General features: G+C 33.7%; 1 protein-coding gene across 8 annotated transcripts in view; it reads right to left on the bottom strand.

The window, feature by feature from the left end:
* Positions 1-16,666, bottom strand: part of CTNNA3 (catenin alpha 3) — a 1,858,220-nt gene that overhangs the window by 1,175,095 nt on the left and 666,459 nt on the right. The gene's annotated exons all lie outside the window — the stretch shown is intronic.

Raw genomic sequence — 16,666 nt, 5'->3', positions numbered from 1 at the left:
TCCAGAATAGATATAGTAGCATCTTATATTGGCACAGCTCTTAACAGTTTATAATGTTGGGTAATATAACAATCTCCTAATTCATCAAAAAGTCTCAAGGTGCAGATGAATTGGTCTTGCAATAAGGAAGAGCTTCCAACTCCTACCATGACCTTCCCAATTTTCCCCAACTGTCCCTAAATAGGGAGGTGCCAAGTGCAAAGGACCCAGGAGCAATGCTTTCAAAATTCTGATTTGTCCCAAAGGTAGGGTACCTGGACAATCAACAATTGGGCTTCATTTTTATCATCAATATTAATGGGAAAGAAACATTTGAAAATTTAAAACCAAGCAAACACACACACACATCAAAGTGGTGGTGAGTCTTTTATGAAGGTCTCTCATGACTTGTATTACAGTTTTATTGTGAGATGGGAGGCAACTTATATTTAATTTCTTTAGGGTAAAATTCACGTTTTAAAAGGTCCACTGTTGATTTTTTTATTCTATGAAGGACAGTGATCTTACAGCAGCAGAGTGCCTCAGCCATCTAGGACTTAGGCTACTACGTTTCTTCCTCCTAGCTCTCATTTATAAATTTGTGTTATATGATATTTGTCTTTCTGAAAAGGTGAGTGAAAATTTGTTTTGTGTAAATCAAATAATATTTCAAATGTATCAAGAGACCTTGTGATAAAGGAACCTTGAAATTGTTTTCTAATCTAAAATATTACCCACTAATTTATCTTTTTAAAATTGATTTCCATATGCCTTGCGTTGTTATAATGCAGCACACTTGTACTGCATGGTTTAAAGGTTCTGCAAGACAGTCTTTGCCTCAGCCTACGGGAAATGGCACTCTGACTCCAGGTTTTGAGTTGGTCAATATGAGCAGTCATTTCCACTTACTGACTTTATCTGGACTAATGTGGAAAATAGTGGTAAGACAACATGGATGGATAAAGTTGACAAATAATTTTATTTGTTTAAACTTTGTCACTTATTATATCCTTGAAGTTACTAGTAAGAGGTCAAGATGACTCCAAATCCCTTGTGTCAATACTAGATTTACTGAATCAGAATCACTGGGATGGATCCCAAAATGTGCATTAAGACATGACTGAGGTGATACTAATGCATGCTAAGTTTTGAAAAATATTGCTCAAATGAATTTACTTTTCCCAAGTCATTCAATTGCTTTCTATTCTAATATAAAACTGTGAATTCTTGTGCTTTCCCATATCAATGTGAATCTAGTTTTCTAAGCCTGACTGAACATTTTTCTTGACTGAGGAAAGCATACCAAAAGACGACTATACATAAAATTCTCAGGTTGCTTCCTGACAGACTGTTGTTTATAGATTTTATTCCCCATTAACTCTTTCAAGAGGCATATCTGAAAACAGTCTTAAGGCAGCTGGGTTAGTTACTTGTTAGTTGTACCCACGAATATAACAATTGAAAAGCTGGATGTGGGGAGAGAGGCAGGAAGTAATTTATGATGTATCAGGCACTATGTCCTCCTTGTCTCATTTTTAAAGCATTTTAGCAGAGAAGTATAACCACTATTTTAAAGAAAGGAAAATAAGGCTCATAGTAATTAAATAACTTGCCAAGACTCACACAGTGGAGCTGGAGATTCAGATTTAGATTTGTTAGGCTCTAAGGATGTGCTCCTACCCCCGATAGCACATTTTCAAAAGTGAGAAGAGATTATAATCAATATAACAAGGCTTATATATTTTAATGGGGGGTGTTGAACACAGCAGAAAAAGTATTTGCCTTTCTATTTCCAAATAGAAAAATTATCTTACACTGTGTAGAGACTTCCTTCAATATCCTAAACCAGCAGCCTAATGGAAAAAAACACCCAATATTTTCTTTAAGTTTTATACATGGTTTCCTAAAAAGAGTAGACATTTGAAAAAAAAATTCTTCAAAACATAAATACCCCTGAATATTGATGTCATATTTTTATTTCCAATCACCTCAGTTCTTTATAAATTTACAGCCAAAATATGATAAAGAAATATCAATAATATAACCTTCAACTGGCCAAAAAAAAAAAAAATTTGCAAAAAAAAAAAAAATTTTTGCAAATTTTAGCCAAAACTATATGGATAAATGATCAATAAAGTAAGTCACCAACTGCAAATGACAAAGTGGAGAAAAACACCAATAATCTACAGTCACAAACTGTAACTGGCAATGATATGACTTGGGCTACAGAACATTTCCTGTGAATTATTTTAAATGGCAATACTCCTTATAGGAGTATTGTAACTTACACAGATGATATGGGATCTGGAAGCATACTACATCAAAGGAGGCTGAAAGATAACCTTTATAACAAGGCAGACTCTACGTGTCCTACTCAGAATGTAATATGTAGTTTAAATATAAAATAAATATCATTTCCTTGTTTCATTACTATGTGGAGATGGACAAATAAAATTATTTGTTGAAATTTATTTTTAAACTCACATCTTGAAAAACATCTTCCTCAGTCTCAGCTATTCACAAATGATTCTTAGTCTCTCGACTCCATTAGTGCCTCAGGAGCTTTTTATTAAACCTCTGAGTTATCTCTTCTATCTCTCCCTGAACTCCACAAGTGCAAGTAATCTCATTGGTTTAACTACATTAGCATTTTACTCCATCACAGGATCTGAACATGTAGCATCCATGAAAAACATACTTCCATAATACATATAGCATTCAAGAGCCAGTAAAGCACTCTCTAAGTCACGCCTCCCACTAAAAATGGTCACATCTATAACTGTGATAAAAATTAGGCTATAAGTTTAAAACAATAAATCCAGCAAAGAAAGAAATTCTAGCACCCTGGATCTAATATCATTGTGTCTTCTCATTCTGGCACCATTACCACCATACAGAAATGTTATCTGAAATATGTAGAATAATTCTGATTGTGGACAACAAAGATGCTCCTGTTATGTGGGTTGAAGATGTGGTGAAAGGCAACAAAGAAGACAAAAATTACACATACCAAGGTAAGTGAAGGGAATGTGATTTATTATTAAATAATCTGCAAGTAATTTTAAAAACTAAGACCCATTATTAAAATTTACAATAACATTTATGCCAACAAGTGTCATCATAAAGGCTAACGTGGATATTGGGGATATAAGAGGAATGTGGTATTTGTGGTGGCAATATATATTAGATAATAGATAGATAGATAGATAGATAGATAGATAGATAGATAGATGGAATTCTACCAAAAGAGAGACTATTAAGAATAAAAATTAGTCCAAGAACTATTTCTATTATTTCTCTAGAGAGAAACTGAATAGATAGAGAAAAAGATTTAAACTAAATGCTACATGATCTTTCCAAGGTCAAATTTGAAATAGTCCAAAACTATAAACTCTGAATTGCTGCTTCAACCATATGAGTAATTACATTAATTCACATACACCTAGTCAAAATCTGATGTTGAGAAATGAACTGTAATTTTAAATGCACTCCATCTGTCCTTGCTGTTTTATATCAATGATATATTTGCTTTCAATTACAGATCCATAAATACAATGCCCTAAACAGTCTGATGAAAATGTGGTGAAAGATTGGTCACCGCTGTTTTTCTGTTCTATCATAAGGCAATTATCAGAGTGGAATGACCACCACAGTGGGGAGCTGGAAATATTATCTTTAAAGTCCTCTCTACAGGTCTTATTTTATATAAATTTATAAAATAAGAAAAGTATTGCCTTGAGGCAAAAGCCTGACAGCCCACACCAGCTCTAGTCTGACTACACTTAACACCAGAGAGGTCTAGGGAAAGACGCTGAACATCTCTGAACTTACATGCTATCTGGAGAAAAGCTTGAGATCCTTGTGATGTCAACATTTTTTTGCCTTTGGATGTGATGGAAACTTAAGTTCAGTGTATTGGACATCCTTCAAAACTCCCTGCCAGTTTCCTCTTTAACAAACTTCAAACCTGAGTTTCTTGAGCCAACACTGGCTTTAACACACAGCTATTTAACAATGAACCCTTGTTACACTTCATCATTTTGTGGAAGAATTACATAATTGGGGTTGTAGCCCTTATCAGCTTTTCCCTTGCCTTTGGATCAAGTTATGGGATAAAACATGTGAACTTGATATGGCACATTGGTACTACCACAGGTGGATTGGAAGAAGAGTTTCTAACATACAAACATTTTATGTAATATAAAACTGAAATGTAGTTTGGGGCCGCTTCTTTTTAACTTAATAATCTGATATAATTTTCAGATAACTGCATGCTTTCCTGCCACTGATAATATAAATATTGTCTGTAATGAAAACATGGTTTTGTTGTCATATACTTTCACTTTCTGAGGACAGAGTTCAGACAACTGATTGTGTTCTGTAATTACCACAAAGAATGACTATTTATTTTCAGAAAGAACGGCTTAGTGCCAAGCACTTTAAGACAACATAACAACTAACACTTACTGAATGTTTACTTTTCTAAGCATTTTATGTGTATTCATTCATTCAGTCAACATTAATATGAAAAACAATTAATAATAATCCTATGAAGTAGATACTATTGTTTTTCCCTGAGGAAGATAAGAAACTGATGCACAGAGCAATTATATAACATATAGCTAGTAAATTGTGCAACAAGGATTCAAATCCAGTTGACTGATCTATTGAAAAACTGACCCCTCTAACTGCTCATTTAAGGACCACTCTATGGACCCCAATGTTAAGTTCAAAATTCTACCTATTTAAGGCTATCCTGAGACATTTTTTTTCAATATAATTGATGTGTTTATTACTTACCTAATATATGCCCATTGGAAGGTAAGAAAATTTTAGAGATACATGAGTGTATGATATAGTCTCTGTCCCCAATGGACTTACAGTCTTAGCAAAGAGAAAAGACATCCATATTCAACAGAAATAAAATTCAAGAACTAAATTTAATACCTGCAATTGTAAACAGCAGTTAGGAGAAGATAAAATCAAAGTTAATAAGGTTGTTGGGAATATCTCAAGGCAAAAGTGATAAATGACATAGAACTTAAAACTAGCAGTATTCAGATGGGCCAGACAAAGATGGGAGGGCAGTGAAGGGAGAATATTATATTTTTATTTACTGACATCTATTATTCCAATAGGATTTGTTAGATTCATGCTTCTCTGGAAGAAAAAGACCAGGCTCAATTTTTGTCCTGATTGCCTAAAAGTTCAGAGCCAAATTTTACTCTCACCACAGTAAATCTCTTGGCCTTTCTAGGCAGGCATAAATATTTCCCAAATTTTTCTGAACTCTGATTCTCTTTACATTTCTATTTTATCTTATTTGGGGTGAGGGAAAAGCATATTAATCTTTTGTTTAAAATGTTATGTCAGTTTCATTAAAATGTTCATAAACCATTTTGAAGACTGATCCAGGAAATGGTATTAATTTCAAATAATTATGTGAATTAAATCAAACAACTTTTTAAAAGCTAGTAATTGTAACATCCTCCGTCAAACTACTGTTTGGCACAAATGAAAACACATCCTTTAGATTGATTGACTTTCTTTTTTTCAACTTTTTTAGTCTTTATGTCAGTACTGGTGAATATTAACCAGAATTTTTATTTCAAAGAGTAAAAATAAAAATCATTTTTGATTGCTATATTTTACAAACAAACTACAGTAGAATATTATTAAAGACCATGATCAAAATCATTTAGTTGATAGTGAGACAGCCAGGTGTGAGGGGTCCCTGACAAAACTCCAACCAGTCTGCACACTGGGAATGTGCACTTGGGTGGACTCACACACAGGTTCTAGTCCATTTGCAGCAAGGAAGAGGCCCCTCCTCTTCCTGTGTGGAACCTGGGATTCAAGTGGCTAAGCAGGAAGTGCTCTAGCAGGGACTCTGGCCTTGCGGAGAGTCCCTGTTTCCCCCTTTTCTTTTTTTTCAACCAATAAAACGCTGTCTTACTCACCATTCAAATTGTCTGTGAACCTGAATTTTCGTGGCCATGGGACAAGAGGCCTATCTTTAGCTGAAATAAGGAAAAGTCCTGCAACAATAGCAAACAGACCAGTACTAGAATGTACATTTACTTAGAATTATTTTTCACTAGAGTGAAGTATTTTTAGTTTATGAATGCACTGACATTTAGGAATATGCAGAAATATTTCTGCCTTAAAAGTACAAATACTTGTCAGTAAAGTTGTCATTTAAAAAATACAGTCAAATATATATATTTCTAATCTGAAACATGATGCATAAGAAGCTACTTTAGTTTTTTGAATTTTTCAAGTGGAGAAATATTCTCTTCATCAAACTCTGCTCATCACTTGGACTATTAATTTACGGTTATCTCTGTGTTTATTTGGGAGGTACAATTTTCATTCATGGGTATTTGTTCAATGTGTCTTGTCTTCTCTATATTTTACATTTAATATACATTTAATTTAATATAATGATATTTTGATATTTTTAATTCTAATCAATAAAATAAGCATTTATTCATTTGTATTACGGTATTCCAGTTACTGTGATGTGAGACACAGTGATCGATGCTTATAGTGAATAAATTATTGTGACTCAATGTGATATTTCTAAAAATGAAGTCTGTACATGATACTGTGAAATGATCGGGTTTACTGCAAATCAGAAAAGGCCTCACAGAGTAAATGCTATTTGAGAAACTTTAGGTTTGCCATTTATAAAACCCAGGTCTGTCCTACAGGCTTCACATCCAGCTCCTAACTAAAATTTAGAAGTCTTTAGATGTCTGTGGGTATTATCATCCAGAAAACTAGGACTCTAATAGTTTCTGAGTCTAGTATTCTCCCCATATAGCTACTCAGTTTTTTCTAGTCTATATGTCAAATAAAATTTTGAAAAAATTACCCCTTCCCACAATCTTTTCAAATTAATCCTCAGATGAAAAGGATTTAATTTAGCTATTCCATGATAAATAAAAAATATGCAATTTTATTGAATAAACTTAGAGTAATTACTAAATAAATGTAATGTATGGTCAGAAGTTTTCTGTTTTGTTTCATTTGTAAAATGTCCATTAAAATGCTACCTATGTGGGTTAAAAAGCCTATAAGACAATTCCAACTTCAGGAATATGTGAAAACATGTAGAAAGGGTATATTGTGTAATTTAAATTTTTATCATCTACAGGTTATGGCATAAGACTGATATGAAAATGAATGAGAATTAGGTTTCATGTAGACTCTTTTGTCTTTTGTTCTATTACTATAAAATGTTTCATTTAAAAGTAGGGAAAAATTAGTAAGATGGTGAATTTGCCTGATATACCAATAAGCACAGTTGTTTTGGAAGTTGCTTGGTACCATTGACTCTTTGCATCTTTAAATACGTATTTCTTTCCTTAACAAACACTTCTCTTTATGAGAATACCATTACTCTCAAAGGATTCCAATGTTTATTTTGTGCTCATGGCACTTTTTAATTTAAATTTTCAAGAATGCACTTCGCATTAAGATGAACCAAAATAGTATTAGTGAATTCAGCAACCAGTTTAAGGCGTAGTTCTCTGATCTTCCTACTTAAGAAAATGAAGGCTGGGCATGGTGGCTCATGCCCGTAATCCCAGCACTTTGGGAGTTGGAGGCAGGCAGATCATGAGGTTAAGAGATCCAGACCATCCTGGCCAACATGGTGAAAACCTGTCTCTACTAAAAATACAAAAATTAGCCGGGCATGGTGGCGGGTGCCTATAGCCCCAGTTACTGGGGAGGCTGAGGCAGGAGAATGGCATGAACCCAGGAGGCAGAGCTTGCAGTGAGCCGAGATCGCACCACTGCACTCCAGCCTGGGTGACAGAGTGAGACTCCGTCTCAAAAAAAAAGAAAAAGAAAGAAAGAAAATGAATGTATTTTAATTTTAGAATTTCAGAACATATCAGTATTAACTCGAAGAAAGTCATCATGAATAATGCTATTTTAATGAATGCCAAGGGAATTCTGCCTAATATTCTAAAATACTATTGAGGATTATGAAGAGTGTGCAGTATGGCAAAGGCAGCCATGAGAATCCCCAATATATAAAATGTATACTATATACAAATAATTATTTCTCAAAAATATAAATTTTCACTCTAGATAGTTTTCTACAGGGTGGTACATGCTATGTGGTAGTAAATGAGCCTATAAAACTGAACTCATTAGACCACAACTACTTCTATTAAATATCCAAAACATCCTCAATGTGAATGTTTTGAATTTATCTTTTATATGTGAAGAGTCTATAATTTGTTAGTGACTATAAATTAAATTATAACAACCTTTAGATTTTTTAAGTTTCACAATTGTTCTGTATTCCAATTAAGAGGCTCAAAATCTAGTCTGGGAAACTCCACTTGGTTTACAAAAAAAAATCAATATGCTTTTTATTTCATGGGGCTCTGGGACTGTTAAGATTAGCATGAAATACTGACATTTACACTCCTGCGTGGACTACAAGGGGAGCAGGATGGAATGATGATGGCAAGTAATTGGACAATTGGACAGTCTCCAGAAAGGCTTGAAAAATACTATTAAATCTCCATCTGCTGACTGAAAATTCTAGGTATAACAATAGCTGAAACACAAACCTTAGATGATCTCTACCTTTCTTTTCAGGTTTGTACCCCACCTACTTTGCAAGAACCTGTGACGATTTTTTTGTTAAAACATCTGCATAATTAAACATTTTAGGCTAATGATGACAAGACAACAGGCCATATTTTATTACTTTTGTTGAACTGCCCAGTGTATATCACATTTGCTATAATTACTCAAAAACTCCTGCCTTGAAAATATGTGTTATAATTTTTAAAAAAAGAAAATAAGGAAAAGGGAAGAAATAGATGAAAAATTAAATTAGGGTCTTACACTTATAATGAGATAGTTCTAAGGAGGGAAGACTTAACCTAAGTAAGTTTTCATTCCTTTGAATTAGTGGAATAAATACATCTTAAATTTCTCCATTCCATTAGGACAGATCACAGGCGAACTTGCTGAGGGAGTAAGTGAAGAACAGTTATAGTTTCAGGGTCCTAAATCCACCACAGGGAGAATAATATATTACTCTGCTTATTTTACCCTTCCTCTCCTCTTCACGTTTATGTCTTCTTCAGTATTTCCTTCTCAGTTTGAGTTTTATATAGCATATGACATACACATATGTGCCAACACAATGTGAGTGATAAGACTGGAAGAGGAAAAGCTTACATTAATTTATCTTGAAAAATGAAATGTCCAATTATACAATATTATAGAGTGCTAATAGCTCACCAAATAACATAAATAAGATTACATTTCACTCAGTGCCAGACCTGACAATCAAACCTAGATTCCAAAGTAAGTCTTTCTTTTTTTAATAGATTGAATATACTAGAGGTTAAGAAAATTCACATAAGGCCTAAACTCCTCTTTTAAAAAATCCTTTGACATTTCTCATAAAAACAGCTCTTTGCCTGTGGCTCAATTTAGGACTTTCACAAATCCCTTGAATAATGAAGGTCTTGGTTTTAAATGACTGTTTATGTGTGGCATTCTATGAAAGGTCCAGAACTTTGTTAGGGACAATTGCTAAAAAATTAAAATATCTCAAGATTATTTTCATCAAACCAATATGTGTTAGAAAGTTATCTATTGGCGTATATTCCATATACTTAACATAATATTATAATAGATGGCAAGATAAAAAGAAATCCTCTACAGGATATTCCCATTTCTCTCCAGAGTCATGGTATCACAGACAACACACCAGTCTCCCCAGGATACCACTATAATTTAATACATGCAAAGTATCCATCTAATTTACCTGTCACTGATTAGGAAATTCCAATAGTAAGTTTCTCACCACAGCAAATCCTGAAGAACTAGCATTTAAGCTATTTCATTATGAAGTGAAAAAAATCATTTAGAAATAAAAGTACCAGTTAGTAACAAATTATGTACAAGTCACTCTAGCACAGTGTATTTCAATCACTTCAGTATTTTTAGCCTCCCAAAAAAAGTGTCAGAAATGAGGCATGAAAAGCTATTAAATGAATCATTCACATGTTGAATAGATGTTGCCATCAGTTTGTTCTCTCAATGGAAATAATGAACAACTGATTTATTTATAACTGGTCATGATGATAATACACCTTCATGTTCCACCCTTTTCAATATATTATGGTTATGTTATAACTGTCTTATTTTATACCTGATCTAAAATCATATGCTTCCATAAAAATGTCTTCTTTTCCAGGCTTTCCCTTAACTTTAATGTTCCTTTGGCTTGGGGTGTAATTAAAATGTTTTTACTGACTTGGTTCCCTTGTCTTTTTTTTCCTTTCAATTTTCTGTCTTTTTGCCTGGTGGAATTTATCCATATCTTAAGTATATGTAACTAGAGCCTGAAATATGAATTTTAAGTAGCTGCAGAATACATTTATATAATCACTCTAAAGTGAATCTTGTCAGCACTTATTTAGTCAAGTTTACCTTGTTTTCCTTCTGAGATAGAGGTAAGCAGAATGGATAAAGTAAGATAATAGAAGCTGATTTGTATTTCAGAGAAAAAAAATCTTGGTCTTAAGAATCAAGGCAAGAAGACTTCATTTGTCTTTCTTTTTTTCTAAATTTCAGAGCAGAGAGGAATATTTCCCTTGAACATTCCAATTCTAACACTGTAATTAATTTTACAGGGTTACATTCAACAATTCGTATGTTTTGCTGCATAACACTCTGTATATGCACTGCATTCTGCCCTCAATCTGCACTACAGGTTTATATAGGAAAAAGCCTTCAGGGATTTTCTTCTATATTTAATCAAAATTATTTTTGAGAAATACATCCATCACATTATGGAATATCATTAAAAAAAAAAAAACACGTGAGTAATGTACTTCAGAGCTAGGTCTGGAAAAAAGATTCCCTTGGGAAACAGTTATGCTTCATCCCCAGTGAATACTAGAGGTCTGTAACACATCCTATCCTCTACACCTTTGCTCAGAAACCCAAAACTGGGTTACATTCACTATCATGGTGACCATGTTAAAATTCCCATGGAGTGTCCCAGCTTTCTCCTTTGTAAATACTTTTTATATACTTTTTCTAATCCTGTTTTGTTAATCCTACATCATATGTCTTTTATAATATGATCTCTGAAATTATTTAGAGAAAAGTAAAAGGTAGAAATGAGGAAATAAACCAGAGATACTATTCTTTAAAAGAATTATTTTTATTCTTACTGAAATGGTGGCATTATCTTAACTTTAGGATGCTAATTTTTTTCTTCCTAGCATCATGCCCACGTACCATTATCTCATCCTTGACTCATCTTTAAAATTTTAGTTCCTTTATTTGCAATTTACATATAAGATATGTGGAAAAACCCACAGATACACACTCACACAGCACACTACTCTTCTCATGCTGCTGTTCAGACATAAAGATCACTAAGCAAAATAGGAGATACATTTCAAGACTTTCTCCACTAGTAGAAACATATTCTCAGGTGATCGATTAGAGTCCAACAAGGTTTATTTTCAAAAGAGTCAGCAAGGGTTAGAAATGAAGTTCTCAACAATTTTTGTTTTTAAGAGAAAGGGCCTTATTCTGCCACCCAGGCTGGAGTACAGTGGTACGATCATAGCTTACTGGGCTGGGATTGGAGGGGCAGACAGGCAGTTCAGAAAAAGGGATTTAGGCGACCAGAGAAGGTGAAAGAATAAATGTATGGACATAACTATCATGGTTTATTATCTACAAGGTAGAATTTGGCTAACTTTGCTAATAAAACAAGGTACAAATCATTTAATGACAACCTATAGACTTTTAGCTTACATCTAGAAAATACTTAAAAAGAATTTTTCCAGCCTGAGCAACATAGTGAGAGCCCTCACGTCTACAAAAAGGTTTTTTAACAATTAGCTGGGCAGGTGGTGCACATCTGTAGTCCAAGCTACTCAGGAGGCTGAGGTGAGAGGATCACTGGAGCCCAGGAGTTTGAGGCTCCAGTGAGCTATGATCATACCACTACAGCTCAGTCTGGGTGACAGGAAGAGAACACACACACACAAAAATGTCAAGAAAGATATTAGAAGCAAGAAAAGAAAAAAAAAATAATGTATATCAAAATATTAAATTCTGTTCCCAATTATTATATAATTCCTATGTCACAACTTTCTTTGAAAATTAAAGACTGAATTTGTACCAATGTACTACTTATATATCTATAATCAGTATATTTAATAAGTTAAAAGTTTGGAATATAAGGCCTCTACATTTACATTTTTAAAATATTCTTAGACAAGGTTCTGGATTATATTTCAATTCTGTTCAAAGAGTAAAATGGAGATGTAAAAACAGAGATGTCTCCTTAATAGAGAGAAATTAATTTATAAATCTAAGCAATATAAAAATATGAGTAAAAATCTAATTTAATTGATTTATTAATATTAAAGCTAGTCCATACAAAATGTATTTATTCTGGAGTCTCTGTAGATTTTTTCATTGTTTTTCCTGCTGCCATCAACTTTTGTTATACTATAAATATGGATGTAACTGTACCTACATAACTATCAGCACACACCTAAAATTAAATAAGAAATTTTAATCAGTAGTTCTTAATTTTTATCTAATCCTAAGTACTTAAAGATATAACACACTATTAATAAATCACCGTGGTGACGGTTCTCAAAGGTGTGTCTGTGTGTGTGTGTGTGCGCGCGCGCGCGTGTGTGTGTGTGTGTGTGTGTGTGTGTGTGTGTGTGTAGCATGTGGGGAAGGTGTCCTGGAAAGGATACAACCTTCTGTGATTTTCCTCTGCTAAGAAGCAGCCCTAAAGGGTATAATTCAATTACTTCTTTTCTTAAAAATCTCAGATCTTGGCTTGGGTCTGAAGCATGAGTCATGTAGAGTCTAATGCAGCTTTGGGTCAACCCTGATTAAGGAGACCCCAGGAAGAGTGTGGGAAAATTTAAATTTGAATACCCCAGAAATGGGATTATGTATCTAAGAATCCTATCCAGCCTGTCTTATCGTATGCCATTTGTGTCAGCTCAGAACCTCCACAGTTCTTTCACAAGCTCAGACCATATCTCTTGGAGGCACTTTGGTCCCTACAGCACAGATTCCATCTCTGGGCCAATATTTGACTAACTTCAAGATTATGTCAACACTAACTGTCTATGCCTCATGCAAAAGCCTCATGGAAGCAATTAATCTAACAACAGTGCAAACAAGACAACTATAATCACCCAGGTGATCACGAAAAGGACCATGAGGGAAATAAAAATGAGATAGATTCTGGAAGCATGCTGTAGACGTTATGTTTTTCAGTAACAGATTTACACCAACACTTTTAAAGAATTTTATGATGGGAAATGGTTAAGAGGGTGGGAAGAGGAGGGCAAAAGTTGGGTCTTCAGAACCTAGAAGCAGAAAGGGGCTCTCTTTTAGGTCAGAGTTGCTCTTTAGTTGTTTTGTAACAACGTTTCGTCTGACACTTCCTAGGCCAAATGTTTAAAGGACACCTCTAAAGAAGTTTAACAATTTGATCCTCTCTGCTTGGTCATTTACATTATTTCTTTAACTTACATTTCAGCTCACTATTCCTATGTTTCATAGGTATTTGACAAAAAAATTTAAAGAGTTATTTTTTCTTTGTTTTTTTTCTTTTTCTTTAGCATGTCAAAAAATAATGAGCCAGATCCAACTAGATGAGTCAACTATTCTCCAGGCATAATTCCTGGGGTCATATCAACTGCATTTGTGACAGTGGTATAATAATTTACTATAAATGTCTTAAATTACAGCATTTGAACATGTGCCAGGAAATAATACTTTTCCCCAAAGCAGATGAATCATGAACCTGAAATACATAATGCACCTCAAAGGCATTTACAATTCTAAGGACTGACTTATTCAGATGATAGAATGTTGACCATTTGATTTGAGTGGTGACCTTCCAAAAGCAATGAATAGCATTTCAATGATTTTGAAATGTTACTATCAAAAATCACTCATAGGTGGGAACTGAACAATGAGATCACTTGGACTCAGGAAGGGGAACATCACACACCGGGGCCTATTATGGGGAGGGGGGAGGCGGGAGGGATTGCATTGAAGTTATACCTGATGTAAATGATGAGCTGATGGGTGCTGACGAGTTGATGGGTGCAGCACACCAACATGGCACAAGTATAAATATGTAACAAACCTGCATGTTATGCACATGTACCCTAAAACTTAAAGTATAAAAAAAAAGATAAAAAATAAAAATTAAAATAAAAAAATAAAGTAAAATAAATATATAAAATAGGTAAATACAGAAGCTTCTCTAATAATGCCTCCCTTGGGAGGTAGGGAGCCTGGGAACCAACTTCAATAAGAATCTTGGCTTCTCTGCCCTTAGTTTTTATAGAAGGACACTTCTCATATGTAGAATTTTGCCTATACTCTCCAAAATAGCTCAGGTATCTATGAGGGAATTTGGTTGAATTTGAGAGTTTGAGAGCAAGTGATATTAGATAAAGTTTATATAAAGGTAACAGTCTACATCATAGAACAATTCAGTTTATTTAGAACAGCCAGTTCAAATAAATCTAAGGATCGTAGCACCTAACCATCTGGAAGTCAGTTTTGAAAAAAGAAATAATATATAATATATAAAATATGCTTTATGATTTTGTTTATGTGATGTATATAGATCTATGAGATAAGTAAAATAAGAACTAAAAATTCTATAGCCATTACTTAATATGTGTATACACACACGTATATGCATATATATGTATATATTGTTTAGTCTACTAAACAGTGTGCTTCTAGATTTATTCATGCATTCAATAATATTTATTGAGAACTTACTATGTTCAAGACACTATTAGAGATTTAAAAAATAAATTAGATATAGATGATGGTCTAAAAGAGGCTTAAATGTGATTCATCTCAAAATTATCAGAACAAATAAGACCAAAAATTTTTATTACTGGTAGTAAGAAACAAAGATGATGAAAATCTGAGCCAGGCTGCTGTGAGTTGAACAATAGAGAAAAAGGGACCTGATCAGTTTGACCTTCATCAATGTCAGCTCACTTCTTTGGGATTCTGCTTCTTTGTCTGAAAAATAAGGGAAATTTAACCATGTGATCTTCAGAGTCCCTTCTGGCTCCAATATTTAAAAAAAAAAAAAAAAAAAAAACTGTACTCCATAAGTATGATTTAAACCAGAAGGTTCAAACCTCATTCTTCACTTGTGATAGCTTCACTGATGAATAGCAATGTCGGCCAACATTCCATCTCCTTTTCCCTTTCCTGCTCTAGTTTGATGGAGGTACCAGCTAGCAATAAAATAGCATTGAGGAGCTGGGACTCACAAAAATAATTGTATCCAAAACCACAATACTGTGACTATGGAATTATTGTTTCTTCATCCTAACATATTAAAAATAGCTGATGAAGAAAAACAATGAAAAGAAGACTGTAAACAAGTTGAATTTCAGAAAATAGCTGGGAGAAAAGTGTACAAATATTTTGTTTGAACTTTTTAAAAAAGTGAACATCTAACTATTTCATTCAGTTTTTTAAATGTGCAAATTCAATTATAAAGCCATGGTGATCATGAGATAAAAGGTAAAGTTTTATTATTAATTTGAAATGTCTTGGTTTGAACAAAGTTTGGTAGTAAAAGCAAGGTTAAATGAAATATCATGAAGCTGTGCAATTAGGTTAATAATGAGGTGCCTCAGGGATCAGTGCTAGCACAGGTGTTCAATATATTTATTAATGACTTAGAAGAGTTCTGAATAATATGGAAGCACATTTGGATGACTTCATAGATATTTATAGCAATCAAACGGGTAAATGACTGCTTTTCATGACCGATTCAAGAGCAATTATTTAACACATTACAGCAAATAATCAACAAGAGCAAATTAATGTGAAGTGGGTGGAATTACCCAAGTTTTCTTAGTATGCTAATAGCTAACTGAAATAGTTATTGCCTTTCAGGCAACAGTGGGCACATCTAAGACATCTGTCCAGTAAACAGCACTTTAGGAAAAAAAGCATACTCAGTAAAGGTTAGAATAAAGAATAATGCAAAAGAATTATCTAAATCAATAACTATGCTGAAAATTTCTACACACCAGAGACTTGCTCTATTGAATGGCACTGGTGGGGAAGAGTGTGGCTTCCCAAACCACATGCTAGGATTGTCTGGTGTCTTAGCCGGTGATTTTCTAAATAGTTTTCCATTATCATCCATTCCTCTCCAATATCCATTCACTGGCATTCCCAGATGCCTCTCAGGCAGAAATAAAACTTACAAGGACATGCCCTTCTCACTTCTGCTTTGCTCTGTTCTAAAGGATTTCATTGATATTAACTTTTATGTGGAAGATCTCAAAGCTTGAGAAAAATTAAAAGTCATCCCTTTTCACAAGAAAGATGGCATAACACTATTTAATAACAGCATAAACTGTATTATAGCCTCCCCTTATCCCAAAGTTAATTATTGTGCATAGAAAGAACACGTAAATGTAGCATCATTTAAGTTATAATTCATTCATTCCAAAATATTTTCTGAGTGCATATTTTATCTAAAGCATAGTAGTAATATAATAAAAATGATATTAATAAAAATATTTGGAGCCTGCCCTATAAAAGAGCTTAGAAAGCCATGTCTCCCCTCTCATGAACTAAGAAT

The sequence above is a fragment of the Macaca thibetana genome, chromosome 9 (genome assembly GCF_024542745.1).
Source record: "Macaca thibetana thibetana isolate TM-01 chromosome 9, ASM2454274v1, whole genome shotgun sequence".
Taxonomy (NCBI): domain Eukaryota; kingdom Metazoa; phylum Chordata; class Mammalia; order Primates; family Cercopithecidae; genus Macaca; species Macaca thibetana.
This window is presented reverse-complemented; position numbering and strand designations above follow the sequence as displayed.